Source organism: Musca autumnalis, unplaced genomic scaffold (genome assembly GCF_047663935.1).
Source record: "Musca autumnalis isolate F117 unplaced genomic scaffold, ASM4766393v1 scaffold_5, whole genome shotgun sequence".
Lineage (NCBI taxonomy): Eukaryota > Metazoa > Arthropoda > Insecta > Diptera > Muscidae > Musca > Musca autumnalis.
This window is the reverse complement of record NW_027412088.1, coordinates 49,445,458-49,460,685: the sequence shown is the minus strand read 5'-3', so window position 1 is coordinate 49,460,685 and position 15,228 is coordinate 49,445,458. Positions and strand designations below refer to the sequence as shown.

At 35.5% G+C, this 15,228-nt stretch overlaps 1 protein-coding gene across 18 annotated transcripts in view; it reads left to right on the top strand.

The window, feature by feature from the left end:
• Nucleotides 1-15,228, top strand: part of Mef2 (myocyte enhancer factor 2) — a 337,726-nt gene that overhangs the window by 118,448 nt on the left and 204,050 nt on the right. For all 18 annotated transcript variants that reach the window (XM_073988144.1, XM_073988141.1, XM_073988128.1 and 15 more), the window contains one exon: nucleotides 4,956-5,079. The gene's annotated coding sequence lies outside the window, so the exon portion shown is untranslated. The remainder of the gene's footprint in view (nucleotides 1-4,955; nucleotides 5,080-15,228) is intronic.

The window sequence follows — 15,228 nt, the reverse complement described above, 5'->3', positions numbered from 1 at the left end:
GGTTAAAATAATTATCCTTATAACAGGGTTTATCCCGAAAACACTTAAAATCGCGACATCGGGCAATATTTTTTAAATATTTTACCAGCGCAGGGGATAGCTCTTTCGATAAGCTTTCCAATGGTACCCATCTTGTCCCGGCAGAATTTTCCCTTATATCCTTCATATCAAAATAATTATCCTTATAACAGCGTTTATCCCGAAAACACTTAAAATCGCGACATCGGGCAATATTTTTTAAAGATTTTAGTAGCGCAGGATATACCCCTTTCGCTAAGCTTTCCAATGGTACCCATCTTGTCCCGGCAGAATTTTCCATAAAGGATCTGCGGTTAAAATAATTATCCTTGTTACAGGGTTTATCCGGAAAACACTTAAAATCGCGATATCGGGCAATATTTTTTGAAGATTTTAGTAGCGCAGAGGATAGCCCTTTCGATAAGCTTTCCAATGGTACCCATTTTGTCCCGGCAGAATTTTCCTAAAAGACCCTAAAAAATATTTTTTAAAAAGAAACCCTTTTTTGAGTAGTTCTGTTAACATTAACAGTGCTCTGCTGACGCGCTGTTAGCCAAAAGCGTTAACAGAGCGGTTTGTGTCTCCGCTACAGAGGTTTGTGTCTTCGCTAATTAAATACGAATTTATCTTAATGGACATCCCTAAGACCACAATAAGCGTGAATTTTTTAATGATTTTTGGAAGCACCCTAAGACCACAATAAGCGTGGATTTTTTAATGATTTTTGAGAGAACCCTAAGACCACAATAAGCGCGGATTTTATAATGAGTTTTGGGAGCACCCAAAGACCACAATAAGCGTGGATTTTTTAATGATTTTTGGAAGCACCCTAAGACCACAATAAGCGTCGATTTTTTAATGATTTTTGGAAGCACCCTAAGACCACAATAAGCGTGGATTTTGTAATGATTTTTGGAAGCAAACTAAGACCACAATAACCGTGGATTTTTTAATGATTTTTGGAAGCACCCTAAGACCACAATAAGCGTGGGTTTTTTAATGATTTTTGGAAGCAACCTATGACCACAATAACCGTGAATTTTTTAATGATTTTTGGTGAACCCTTAGACAGCAATAAACGTGGATTTTTTTAAATGATTTTTGGAAGCACCCCAAGACCACAATAAGCGTGGATTTTTTAATGATTTTTGGAAGCACCCTAAGACCACAATAAGCGTGGATTTTTTAATGATTTTTGGAAGCACCCTAAGACAACAATAAGCGTTGATTTTTTAATGATTTTTGGAAGCACCCTAAGACCACAATAATCGTGAATTTTTTAATGATTTTTGGAAGCACCCTAAGACCACAATAAGCGTGGATTTTTTAATGATTTTTGGAAGCACCCTAAGACCACAATAAGCGTGGATTTTTTAAAGATTTTTGGAAGCACCCTAAGACCACAATAAGCGTGGATTTTTTAATGATTTTTGGAAGCACCCTAAGACCACAATAAGCGTGGATTTTTTAATGATTTTTGGAAGCACCCTAAGACCACAATAAGCGTGGATTTTTTAATGATTTTTGGAAGCACCCTAAGACCACAATAAGCGTGGATTTTTTTATGATTTTTGGAAGCACCCTAAGACCACAAAAAACGTACATTTTTTAATGATTTTTGGAAGCATGCTAAGACCACAATAAGCGTGGATTTTTTAATGATTTTTGGAAGCACCCTAAGACCACAATAAGCGTGGATTTTTTAATGATTTTTGAAAGCACCCTAAGACCACAATAAGCGTGGATTTTTTAATGATTTTTGGAAGCACCCTAAGACTACAATAAGCGTGGATTTTTTAATGATTTTTGGAAGCACCCTAAGACCACAATAAGCGTGGATTTTTTAATGATTTTTGGAAGCACCCTAAGACCACAATAAGCGTGGATTTTTTAATGATTTTTGGAAGCACCCTAAGACTACAATAAGCGTGGATTTTTTAATGATTTTTGAAAGCACCCTAAGACCACAATAAGCGTGGATTTTTTAATGATTTTTGGAAGCACCCTAAGACCACAATAAGCGTGGATTTTTTAATGATTTTTGGGAGCACCTTAAGACCACAATAAGCGTGGATTTTTTAATGATTTTTGGGAGCACCTTAAGACCACAATAAGCGTGGATTTTTTAATGATTTTTGGAAGCACCCTAAGACCACAATAAGCGTGGATTTTTTAATGATTTTTGGAAGCACCCTAAGACCACAATAAGCTTGGATTTTTTAATGATTTTTGGAAGCACCCTAAGACCACAATAAGCGTGGATTTTTTAATGATTTTTGGAAGCACCCTAAGACCACAATAAGCGTGGATTTTTTAATGATTTTTGGAAGCACCCTAAGACCACAATAAGCGTGGATTTTTTAATGATTTTTGGAAGCACCCTAAGACCACAATAAGCGTAGATTTTTTAATGATTTTTGGAAGCACCCTAAGACCACAATAAGCGTGGATTTTTTAATGATTTTTGGAAGCACCCTAAGACCACAATAAGCGTGGATTTTTTAATGATTTTTGGAAGCACCCTAAGACCACAATAAGCGTGGATTTTTTAATGATTTTTGGAAGCAACCTAAGACCACAATAAGCGTGGATTTTTTAATGATTTTTGGAAGCACCCTAAGACCACAATAAGCGTGGATTTTTTAATGATTTTTGGAAGCAACCTAAGACCACAATAAGCGTGGATTTTTTAATGATTTTTGGAAGCAACCTAAGACCACAATAAGCGTGGATTTTTTAATGATTTTTGGAAGCACCCTAAGACTACAATAAGCGCGGATTTTTTAATGGTTTTTAGAAGCACCCTAAGACCACAAAAAACGTACATTTTTTAATGATTTTTGGAAGCACCCTAAGACCACAATAAGCGTGGATTTTTTAATGATTTTTGGAAGCACCCCAAGACCACAAACAGCGTGGTTTTTTAATGATTTTTGGAAGCACCCTAAGACCACAATAAGCGTGGATTTTTTAATGATTTTTGGAAGCACCCTAAGACCACAATAAGCGTGGATTTTTTAATGATTTTTGGGAGCACCTTAAGACCACAATAAGCGTGGATTTTTTAATGATTTTTGGGAGCACCTTAAGACCACAATAAGCGTGGATTTTTTAATGATTTTTGGGAGCACCTTAAGACCACAATAAGCGTGGATTTTTTAATGATTTTTGGAAGCACCCTAAGACCACAATAAGCGTGGATTTTTTAATGATTTTTGGAAGCACCCTAAGACCACAATAAGCGTGGAATTTTTAATGATTTTTGGAAGCACCCTAAGACCACAATAAGCGTGGATTTTTTAATGATTTTTGGAAGCAACCTAAGACCACAATAACCGTGGATTTTTTAATGATTTTTGGAAGCAACCTAAGACCACAATAACCGTGGATTTTTTAATGATTTTTGGAAGCAACCTAAGACCACAATAACCGTGGATTTTTTAATGATTTTTGGAAGCAACCTAAGACCACAATAACCGTGGATTTTTTAATGATTTTTGGAAGCAACCTAAGACCACAATAACCGTGGATTTTTTAATGATTTTTGGTGAACCCTTAGACAGCAATAAACGTGGATTTTTTTAATGATTTTTGGTGAACCCTTAGACAGCAATAAACGTGGATTTTTTTAAAGATTTTTGGTGGACTCTTAGACAACAAAAAAAAAGGATTTTTTAAAGATTTTTTGTTGAACCCTTAGGCAGCAATAAACGTGGATTTTTTAAAAATACTGGTGAACCCTTAGACATAAATAAACGTGGATTTTTTAACGATTTTGGCTGGACTCTAAATCCGCAATTGACGTGTTATTTTTTAAGATTTTAAGGCCACAATTGGCCTAGATTTTTTAAAGATTTTTAGCTGGACTCTAAGAAATATATTTCATATATGTATATCATCAGAGCTAGAACAACAACAGACACGAACACAAATTCATTGATGTTACATGATGACATATGAATGGCATCGGACCTTCTGTTAAGTGATGACTTGGATTCGTAGATGGATGGATGGTTGGCTGTTTGGTACAACAAATGTTGTGTGTGTGCTACCTTTTGGTTATACAGATGATTATATACAGATGTATCTGTATGTTATATATCCATTATATACATTGGGTGGATGACAAATTTTGTATTTTTTTTCGTCTTGTATGATCGTGTGTCACATATTGCATCTAGTGGGAGGTGGGCGTCAGATAATTGCACATTCACTTCGTTCTGCATTCACACACACACATGCACGCACACATTCACAAATGTTTCGAAAACTTTGTTTATCTCAAATGAAATAAATTCCATGAATTTTTTGTTAAAATTCTCATAATGGACAAATAAAAAAAACTACATATGAATATTAAAATGAAATTTTATTTGTTGAATGGAAATCTCAGTATTAAATCCAGTTTCTCAGTTTTGTGGAAAATGCTATGAATTTATTGAAGTGATTAATTATATGCAACAAATATATAATTGTTATACAATGGTGGCGAGATAAAAACTGAAACGGAATTTGATTTAATTTAAGGGCAACATAGATGGCCTTTTGGTTGTTTTGCATTGACATTTTCAATATTTTCATATTTTGCCTATAAAAAAGTTAGCAGTTTTGGAACTGTACCCAATTTCAAATGCATTCCATTATAGTTTGTCACCTTTTTGATTTTTCTGTTTTTTGTTTTGCCATTTGTTTGCTAAATGAAAATGTCAAAACATTAAATCAAAAGTGTGGGTGGTGTGGATGGCTCAGCAGTTGCATTTTCCCCAGAGCACAAACACTGTGCAGTGCCATGTTTTTTTGTTTGTTTAATTTTCTGTTTTCATTTTTAATGTCTTTTATTTGCAATATTTGTAGTTGTTGCTGCTTTTAGTGACAATATTTGTTTTCTAAAAACTTTTAATGATGAAAATATTTTTTCTGTTTTTTTTTCTTTACAGATTTAAATGACAACAACGACAAAAACAACAAAACTAATTGGAAATTCTGTCATCAATTTAAAGTCATTTGAAAGTTAATTTGTTGCGCCAGCTTGGCTAGTACAAGAAACATTCTGCAAGAAAGGTAAGTTAGAAAAGAAGAATATTTTGATCGATTACTTAATCGAGTTATAGCTGAGATGTTTTTTACGAGGAAACTTAGTACATATTTACATTAGGCAATTTTCCTTGAGGCAATTGTCAGTTTGATGGAGAAGGAGGTGAGGCATATGGTAACCCTTCGCCTCTCAACACCCTCTCTCACCAACAAACTGACAATTGCCTCAAGGAAAATTGCCTAATGTAAATACGGACTTAACTTGTATATGAAAACAATATTTTTGAGACTTTTATAAATTTCCTGCAATCGGGCCTTCCTTAAAAAATGCCGAAAATTTTGAAAGATAATATACATAGGTGTATTCTTACATGCCAATCCCTTGGGTTTTGGTTTAGAAAATATTCTTACATTCCTAGCGAATCCCCGGCCAGGCAACATCAAAACATTTTCAAGGGTGGCAAAATACCCCTCAGTAATGTTTGGCGACATTTCCTGAGTATTTCAGCCATGTAAAACTTCTCTACAAAAGTGGTGTCATAGACACTCCGTTCGGACTTGGTGATAAACTGTAGGTCGCATATCATTGAGCTAATATGAATCAGGGTGCAGGGTGAGAGAAGTCTCCCTTGTCCCTTTTGGGATGTTTGTGGAACAATTATAACACAGTACAACAAAATTGAATTTTTTTCTAAATTACGAGAAACCCCGCACAGATTATGAAAGTGGACCGAAAAAAAAACAGGACACGTGTATCGGCGATTTTGAAAGTTTACGTCGGGAAGTAGCCTAAATAGGCATGGCAAATTCCGCCCATTTCTACAGGTTTTGAAATATTCGACATCAGATTCCTTGAAGTTCTTGCCTTCTAGGCATAAAGTGTCTTTTGCAATATTACTGACAACAATACGGGGTATCTTTTTATGAAAAAATTAACCCTCATGCGAGTCACTGAACGTGTCTTTTTGGTCCCTTTTTCAAAAACATTTAAAAACTCCTTTAAAATATGTTTGTATCAGATCAAAATATTCTACAAAATTATATGTCATAAAATTAAACTATAGGTCTCCGAATACACCAAAACACTAAATCGTAACTAAATGCCAAGAATCTGCCAAAAATAAAATCACGTTTTACGGTTAATGTTGTACTTTATCTGAGTTTATTAAGTTTTGTCCCACAAAACTTCATTCTAGATAGAAGACGTCAAAGACAAAAATATTCTCCATCAAATTTCAATATAAGTAGCCGAATAAATGAAATATGTATTTACAATATATATCAAGAAAATTACATCAAGTTTGCCAACAAAACACCCAAATTTGAAAATTGTGCCTTTTTAAGCAAAGATCATTTTTAGTATTAATTTATAATTAATTTCTCGTTGGAAATCGGGCTTAATTATCAATAATGCATCTGAAAAAGGAAAGCCGACGACTCGAACCCACACACCCACCACTATGTGACATGACATGTTTCGCCTTTGGTAAAGAAGGCTCTTCAGACATATCGGATGTGGGACGGCTTCGCTATCATCAAACTTTTACTCTTTCAAATGCAGTTTGTTTTTTTACAGTGCTTCAAACTGCATTTGAAAGAGTAAAAGTTGGATGATAGCGAAGCCGTCCCACATCCGACATGTCTGAGGAGCCTTCTTTCTGCGTTCTGCGTTATGGCGTGATAAAGTTTTTGCTAGAGATCCTATAAGCCATCGGGAATTAGCGTTATATCTTTGTCCACTGTTGATTTAACTTATTTTTGAGATTACATGTCTTCAGTCGAATCGAATGAGGATTATTTTCGTAGAGCACTTCTACTTCGCTTCCTACAATGTCTTTTTCGTTCTTTTAATTTAAAAACCGCTATAAAAGTACCACAAGATGACGTTTTCAGCTTCGAAATGTTCTGCAACCATGTGGATCAGAAAATTTTAGGTACGGCTCTCATTGACAACCAACTTTGATTCAACCAAAAATGTGTCTCATCGAAATAATGGTTTTAGACCCCAAGTATGTTTGTAAGATATCCGTTTCAGACAATTTAGAGTAGATCTAGCAATGTCCGTGCGTCCGTCTGTCTGTCTGGCTGGCTGGTGCTCACGATAACTCTCGAACGGATCAATCGATTCCGTTAAAATTTTTGGTATAGAAATATTTTGTCCAGATTTGATTTAAGTTCGAAGATTGACCATATAGGTCCACTCCTTCAGATACCTCCCACACAAAATTTGAAATATGTGCAGTTTAGTGACACCTCACGAATCGTTATGAAATTTTTTGTAACAGGGTGTTCGTGCGGCCCCCGTTACGTCATTGTAATTTTTTTCGAGGGCAAGTCCATAGTTCCGGAGATAATGGCGCATAACCTCAAAAAACGCTGCACTATGTCGCGAGTTCAAATAAACGGTGGCCAAATATAAAAGGAGTTGGCGTTGGCAGATGAATTTTGGTATAAATACTTATAGTTCACTGACAATGTCGAGAGCAAAAAATTGGGAAGGTCGGTCCACGTTTTGGGATAGTCGCCATGCAACGGTACTTCTTAATGTTTCGGTATTTTGAATATTTTAGCTAAACTTATCAACCAAATTGGTTGAATTTTGTGATGCGGGGTTTTCACTTTATAAAAAACTTTTCCGATAAAAATTATGGACATATGTCCACGTTTTAATATAGACCCCATATAACGGTACCTCCCGATTTTCGGAATTTTGAAGATGTTTCACGCCCAAATACGCCGAAATTTTGCATTGAGGGTTCCCAATGGACCAAAAAACGTTTCTGATAAAAATTATGTACATAGGTCCACGTTTTGATATAGCTCCAATAGAACGGTATAGCCCGATTTTCGGTATTTTCAAGGTTTTAGCCACACTAAACAACCAATGTAGCTGATATTTGGTATTTTGTCTTCGCCAGGTCTTGCGAAATATTTTTACAGAGAATTGTTGGTATTGGTTCACGTTTTGATATAACCCCCATGGAACGGTATCGCCCCATTTTCAGGGCTTTTAATGTTTTAGCCACATTATCCACCCAAAATTGAAGAAATTTGGTGTTCAGTCTTCATATATTTTTTGAGTTTATTGAATACATCAAAATATTGTCTTCAAATAAGAATTTTCCTTAAAAATTTTTTGACCGATTAATGGTCAATCACATCAATCAAGTGAATAACATTTTTTGTTAAAAATCGAAATTTTGACTTCGTATTCTTTTCCTTGACGGTGTATTCTTTTTCGGGGACAAGTCCATACCTTTTGAGTTAATGGCCCTGGTGCTCCAAAAAATCTGCCGGCACTAACTAAACTTGGTTGTGCCTAACATAACACTCGCGTACATATGTACTTGGATTACGTCCAAATATGGAACGTACATCGTACCACTCCTTAGGGTACCTCCCACGCAAAATTTGGAACATGTAAAGTTTAAGGTTTTTTATACCCTCAGCATTTATGCTAATGAGCCTCATCGAAATAATGGTTTTAGACCCCAAGTATGTTTGGACGAAATGTGTTTCAGACAATTTGGAGTCGATTTAGCCATGTCCGTTCGTCAGTCTGGCTGGTGCACGACAACTCTCGAACGGATGAACCGATTTGGTACAAAAATTGGCTTTCGCAATATTTTGTCCAAACTTAGTTTAAGTTCGAAGATGTGTTATATCGGTCCTTACCTTCCGGTACCTCCCCCGCAAAATTTCGAAAATGTTCGGAAAGTTTGTGCGCACGATAACTCGATTTGGTCGATACTTTGCATATAGTGAAATGTCTACCCGACTTAGATGATGTTACAATATGGACTCAATCGGTCCACTCCTTCGGGTACCTCCCACACAAAATTTCGGATAAGTTCAGTTTAGGACCTGCTCTCGAATCGCTTTGATTTTTATTGTAGCAACTTGTATTCCCTGCCCCCCACACGACGGTACAAGTTGCAACCGGTGCAAGTCCATACTTCCTGAGAAAATAGCCTGAAAGTTGCAAAAAACTCCTATGACACCGTGTGTAGGGGTTGGAGCGCACAATAACTCTCGAACGGATCAACCGATTCGGTCCAAAATTTGGCTTTCGAAATATTTTCTGCAACCTTAGTTTAAGTTCGAAGATAAGCCATACCGGTCCACTCCTTCAGGTACCTCCCCCATCATAAAAGTTCAAAAATGTTCGGTAAAAATGTTCGTACAGTAACTCTTGAAGGAAGTGGCCGATTTGGTTCATACTTTACACATTCTAATATATCTACCAAATAGATCAGGTTCAAATATGGACTATATTTGTTCACTCCATCCGGTACCTCCCACACAAAATTTCGGATAAGTTCACTTTAAGACCTGCTATCGAATTTGCTGCCTTAATTACGATGGTAAAAGTTTTTTCAGGGGTAAGTCCATACTTCTGAGAAATAGCCCGAAGCGTATAAAAACTCCCTATGGCACCGTATGTAGTGGCTGGAGATCCACTTCCATAATGGTCAACGTCGATCCATTCCTTTAAGTATCTCCTCCGCAAAACTTTTTATCTTTAATCCTAATCAACATTTTTGTCGGTTCATACGACCAAAATTTTTAAAACCCCCTAAATACATACGTTTTTTGGGAACATTTTTTTCAATATGTACAGGTTGAGGTTATATCTCTGTCCGCAAAGCCTACTGATACTTTTTTACTTGTTATACGTATGTATGTTAGAGAGGCCTGTTTTTACCTCCGTGCATCGTTGCTCTTATTGAAAAACTCACCGTCTTTTTAGTGAATACTTCACGGTCTACTTATTTAATACCTCTCGGAATTCTTATAGAAGATCTCACGGTATTTTTATTGAATAACCCATGATGCTATTTCAGGGCACCTCAGGATCTGCTTAGAGAAGAACTCACGGTCTTCTCAGTGAAGAACCGCAGTCTTCTTAGTGAAGACTTCACGGTCTTCATAGTGAATATCGCACGATCCTCTTAGTGAAGACCTCACGATCTTCTTAATGAGGACACCACAGTCTTCTTTCTAAAGATCTCACTGTCTTCTTAGTGAAGACTTCACGGTCTTCACAGTGAATACCCACGATACTCTATATAAGAGGTAATGGTGTTCATATTGAATATACGTCAGTACTCTTATATATAACCTCACGATATGCTTAGTGATCTTAGTGGTCTTCCCAGAGAAGACTTCACGACCTTCGTAGTGAAGACTTTACGATCTTAATAGTGAATACCGTTTTTACTCTTATAGAAGTCCTAACGATCTGCTTGGAAAAGACCTCAGGGTCTACTTAGTGAAAATCTCACAGTCTTCTTTGTGAAGGCATCTCGCTTTTCTTAATGAAGATGTCGCGGTCTTCTTTGTGAGACGATCTGTTTAGTAAAGTCTTCACGATCTGCTTAGAGGAGATCTCTCAGTATTCTTAGTGAAGTCCTCACGGTCTTCTCACTGCAAATCTTAAGATATTCTTGTTGAGGGCATCACAGTCTTCTTTGCGAAGACTTCTCAGTACTATTTTAGAAGACCCAATGATCGTGTTATTGAATACTCTTCAGTACTCTTATAGAATAACTCGAGATCTGCTTGGAGAAGACCTCATTGTCTTCTAAGTGAAGACATCTCGGTTTTTTTGTGAAGACTTTACAGTCTTCTTAGTCAAGATCTCACGTTCCTTTTAGTAAAGATGTCACGGTCTTCTCAGTGAAGACCTCACGGTCCTCTTAGTAAAGACCTCACGGTCGTAATAGTGAATGCCCTCGGTAATATTATAGACGACCTCACGATCTGCTTAGAGAAGACCTCACCGTCTTCTTAGTGCAGATCTCACAATCTTCCTCATGAAGACCACACAATTTTCTTAGTAAAGACCTCATGGTCAGGTCTTTTTACTTTTTACTGACTCATGGCATTCTTCTAGATTCTTATGAAGACTTCAAGGCCTTTTTACAGAAGGTATTCTTTTGGAAGACCTCAAGGTTGCTCTAAGACACTTGGGCTTTTTATAAAAGGCCCTAGAATTTCCTAGAGAAGACCTCAATGTCTTCTTTTAGAGGATCTCAGTGTCTTTTTGGAAAAACTGGAATAAATGGAAGACCTCTAGGTCTTTTTTGGAGGAGCTCAAAATTTCTACTACGAAAACCTCACTCAAATTAAAAAAATCAAGTTTGATTGTGTTTTGGAAAAAAGTCTAAATATACAACCCTAATAGATAGCCCCTAAAAAAATATTTTTAAAAATCTACAATTACACTGTGCAACAAAATTCATTTTTTTTTCAAAATTATGGGAAAAGCCGAGTTGATGATGAAAGTAGAGCTAAAAATATGAGACATGTGTATCGTCGTTTTTAAAGTTTACGTCGCACAGTGGTTCAGAATCGTTTTTTCCTGGTCAAAATTCTGTAACTTTTGAACGGATAGAGATATTTTCATAATTATTTTTTTGTTAGACAGATAACACAATCAGGCGAATTATAAGCGGTCAAATTCGGACTGGTAGTTGCAGAGAAATTTAAGGTCAAAGTTAAACTTTTAAGTTTTTAAACTATTTTTCATCAAAATATGAGTGTTTTTTATATTTTCCTATGTATTAAAGATGGTCAAACACCAACAAATAAACAATAAACACAAAAAAAAAACCGAAAAAAAAAAATTGAAAAAAATGTCGAAAAAAAAATCTAACAGGCAAAATTTCAAAAAATAAAAAAACAGGCTGAGCCCGGCTGGGATTTGAACCCACGTCCTTGAAAACAATCAAAAAATTATGTCACGGCGTGTTAGCGTTCAAAGCCAAACTCATAACTTCAAAGGTAGCGCAAAATAGCGTTTGTTATGAAGAAATACATTTCAACAGCCAAATATCCGTTAATGTATAAAAAACACATTTGCATTTGAAAAACGAAAAGTTCTAGGACAGAGAAGCCATTCGACAGTCGATACGTCTGAAGAGCTGCTTAACCAACAGCGAAACCAGGTAACGTAATTTGGTGGCTGTGTGGGTTCGAGTCCTTGCCTTTCCGTTATTTTTTTTTCAAAAATTTTAAAAAAAGTATTTTTCAAAAAAAATTAAATTAAAATTTTTTCAAAAATTAAAAAAAATACTCCTTTTGTTTTCATAAAACTGATATAACTCGTATAAAAACTCATATACTCAAAAAAATGTTAATTTGTGTCAAAAAGCTGTAATTCATATGGAAACAGTATTAAAAAACACACATTTTTACCCATATAATTTCAATAAATTGAAGAAAGTGTTAAACGGACGGAACGGGACGGGTACAAAAGTATATATGAGCTGAAAGAAGAAGTGACTCTCGAGCATCTTCCTGTGAAAACATAACTTTGTTCCATGTTGTTCCACAAAAGTTCTAATCCACTAAATTTGGAATTTCATAAAATTTAGTACCTGAGGAAAAATAAAATAGTTCATGTTGTGTAAACGCTACTGTAATTTACCACAACGATTTTTAAAGGCCACTATCCTACCTACCTTACAAAAAACAATGAACACAATATATGTTATAGTTTCCGAGACACAGCTACGTCTTTCTCCAGAAATTTGCAAAAATTACGTATTTCCCAAAAATGGTGAAAATTTTCGTCTTTAGAGGCACACCACGCCCACACCTTCCAAATATTTTGACCTTTCCTTGGTTTCAATATGTTTACTATCGAATCTTATATAGAAACTAAATATCTTTGACAAAACAAAATTTTGATTTTTGGCCAGGAAAATCGATTCCTGAACCATTGTGCGTCGGAAAGTACTCGTAACCAAAGTAGGCGGCATAAGTTCCGCCCATTTCTATTTTTTTTTTTTTTTTTTCAAAATATTCGAGTTAAGATATCTTGGAATCCTCGCATTTTAAGTATATAGTATCTTTGGCAGCTTTACTGTGGAGGATATGGGGAATATTTTTATTAAAAGTTTTAACCCTCATGCGGTTCATCAAAAGGGTCTTTTTGGTCCTTTTTTCGAAAATCTTTCAAAAACTCCTTTAAAATGTGATCATATCAAATTGAAATATTCTACAAAATTATTCGTTATAAAATTTTACAATAGGTCTCAGAACACACCAAATCTGGAAGTCTTATCTAATCGCCATGAATCTCTAAAAATTAAAAACACGTTTTAGGGTTAAAGTCGGACTTTATCTGAGATTGTAGAATATTTGAATAAATATTTTGTAGAATATTTGAATTTGTTATGATCACATTTTAAAGGAGGTTTTAAAAGATTTTCGAAAAAAGGACCAAAAAGACTCTTTTGATGAACCGCATGAGGGTTAAAACTTTTAACAAAAATATTCCCCATATTCTCCTCCGTAAAGTTGCCAAAGACACTATATACCTAAAATGCGTGGATTCCAAGATATCTTAACTCGAATATTTCGAAAAAACTAGAAATGGACGGAACTTGCCCCGCTTCTTTGGTTACTTTCCGACGTAAACTTTAAAAACGCCGATACACGTGCCTCATATTTTTAGTTCTACTTTCATTATCTACTCAGTTTGACTTCTAATTTTTTTTGGTTGTCGCACAGTGTTATTGGTACCACTGATCGTCTTTCATAAAATATTCTTAAAAATTCCCCTTACACATAAATACATAAATTTTTTAAACTGATTATATATTTTGTTTAAGGGTCTACGGAAACAGGTGGGCGTCTAGGAGTCATCACAAAAACATTCCTTATCATTTTGATGGTTTTTCTTACTTTACATATACAGAGTCTTTGACAGGTCTACCTTGAATCACCTCTCTGACAGTTTGAAAATCTTCAACCCTGACCAAAAAAAAAAGAAAAAAAAAATGTAGACAGACAACCGACCATATGATCGTTTTCAGCCGTCATCATAAATTCTAGACAGACTTATGTTTTTCTTTTTTGTTGAACATACATACTTACATACATATGTATGTATGTGTTTGTCTACACAGCTATAGAATGACAACGCTGCACTATGTCGCGAGTTCATATTAACTGTGGCCAAAAATAGAAGGAGTTGTCATAGGTGCATCAATTTTGGTACACGTACCTATTATTGACTTACAATCTTCAGGACAAAAATTTGGGTTGGTCGGTCCACGTTTTGATATAGCCCCCATAGAACCGTACCTCCCGATTTTCGGTATTTTGAATGTTTAAGACACAATGACCAACCGAAAGAATTCAAATTTTGTGGTTAGTCGTCGGCAGAGGTATCAAACATTCCAACAGAGAATTGTGGGCTTAGGTCCACGTTTTGATATAGCTCCCATATAACGGTACCTCCCGATTATCGGTATTTTGAACATTTTAGCTTCATTATTACACCGAAATTGCTGAAATTTGGTATTTAGTCTTCGCAGGGGGCATTATACCTTCACCATGAAATTTGTCTGCATAGGTCCACGCCTTCATATAGCCCCCATAGGACGGCACCTCCCGATTTTCGGTATTTTGGAGGTTTTAGCCTGATTATCACACCGAAATGGCTGAAAATTGGTATTAAGTCTCCGTTGGGGGACTTATAACCTTCCACCAGAAATATGTCGGTATAGGTCCTCGTCTTCCTATAGCCCCCATAGAACCGTGCCTCCTCATTATCGGTGTTTTGAGTGTTGTGGCCTCAATATCCACCCGATATGACTAAAATTTGGTGTTTAGTCTTCGTATTGTTTGTGAGCATATTGAATATATCAAACTCTTGTCTTTATATATTAGAAATTTCCTTTAAAATTTTTTTTTGACCGATTAGCGGTCAAAAAACGGTCAATTTCTTGTAAAAAATCGAATTTTGATTTTCGCTGTTCACAATTTTTTTAAAAATTTATATTTTTAAAAATTCTCTCGTTTTAAAGCAAAAATATATGATGATCGGTTCATTCATTTTCGGGCTATAGCCAACACCGCTAAACAATTTTTTAAAAAAGGGGGTATCCTCTCAGTGAGGTGGTCGCTGAAAAAGAGAAGTGACACATTCGTCTGCAAATCTCTGCAGCTGGGACCTTTATATATTTGAAGTACTCACTTTTTACTACACATACAGCAAAAAATATCGATATACACTTTTATACAATTTTTTTCCCACTCCACTCAATTTAAAATTTGCTTCAGAAAATTAATAAACTTAGTAATACATGTTTGGGTAAATGTAAACACCATATGATTAATATTTACTTGCAAACAAAGGTGTAGCCAAGTTTATTACATCCC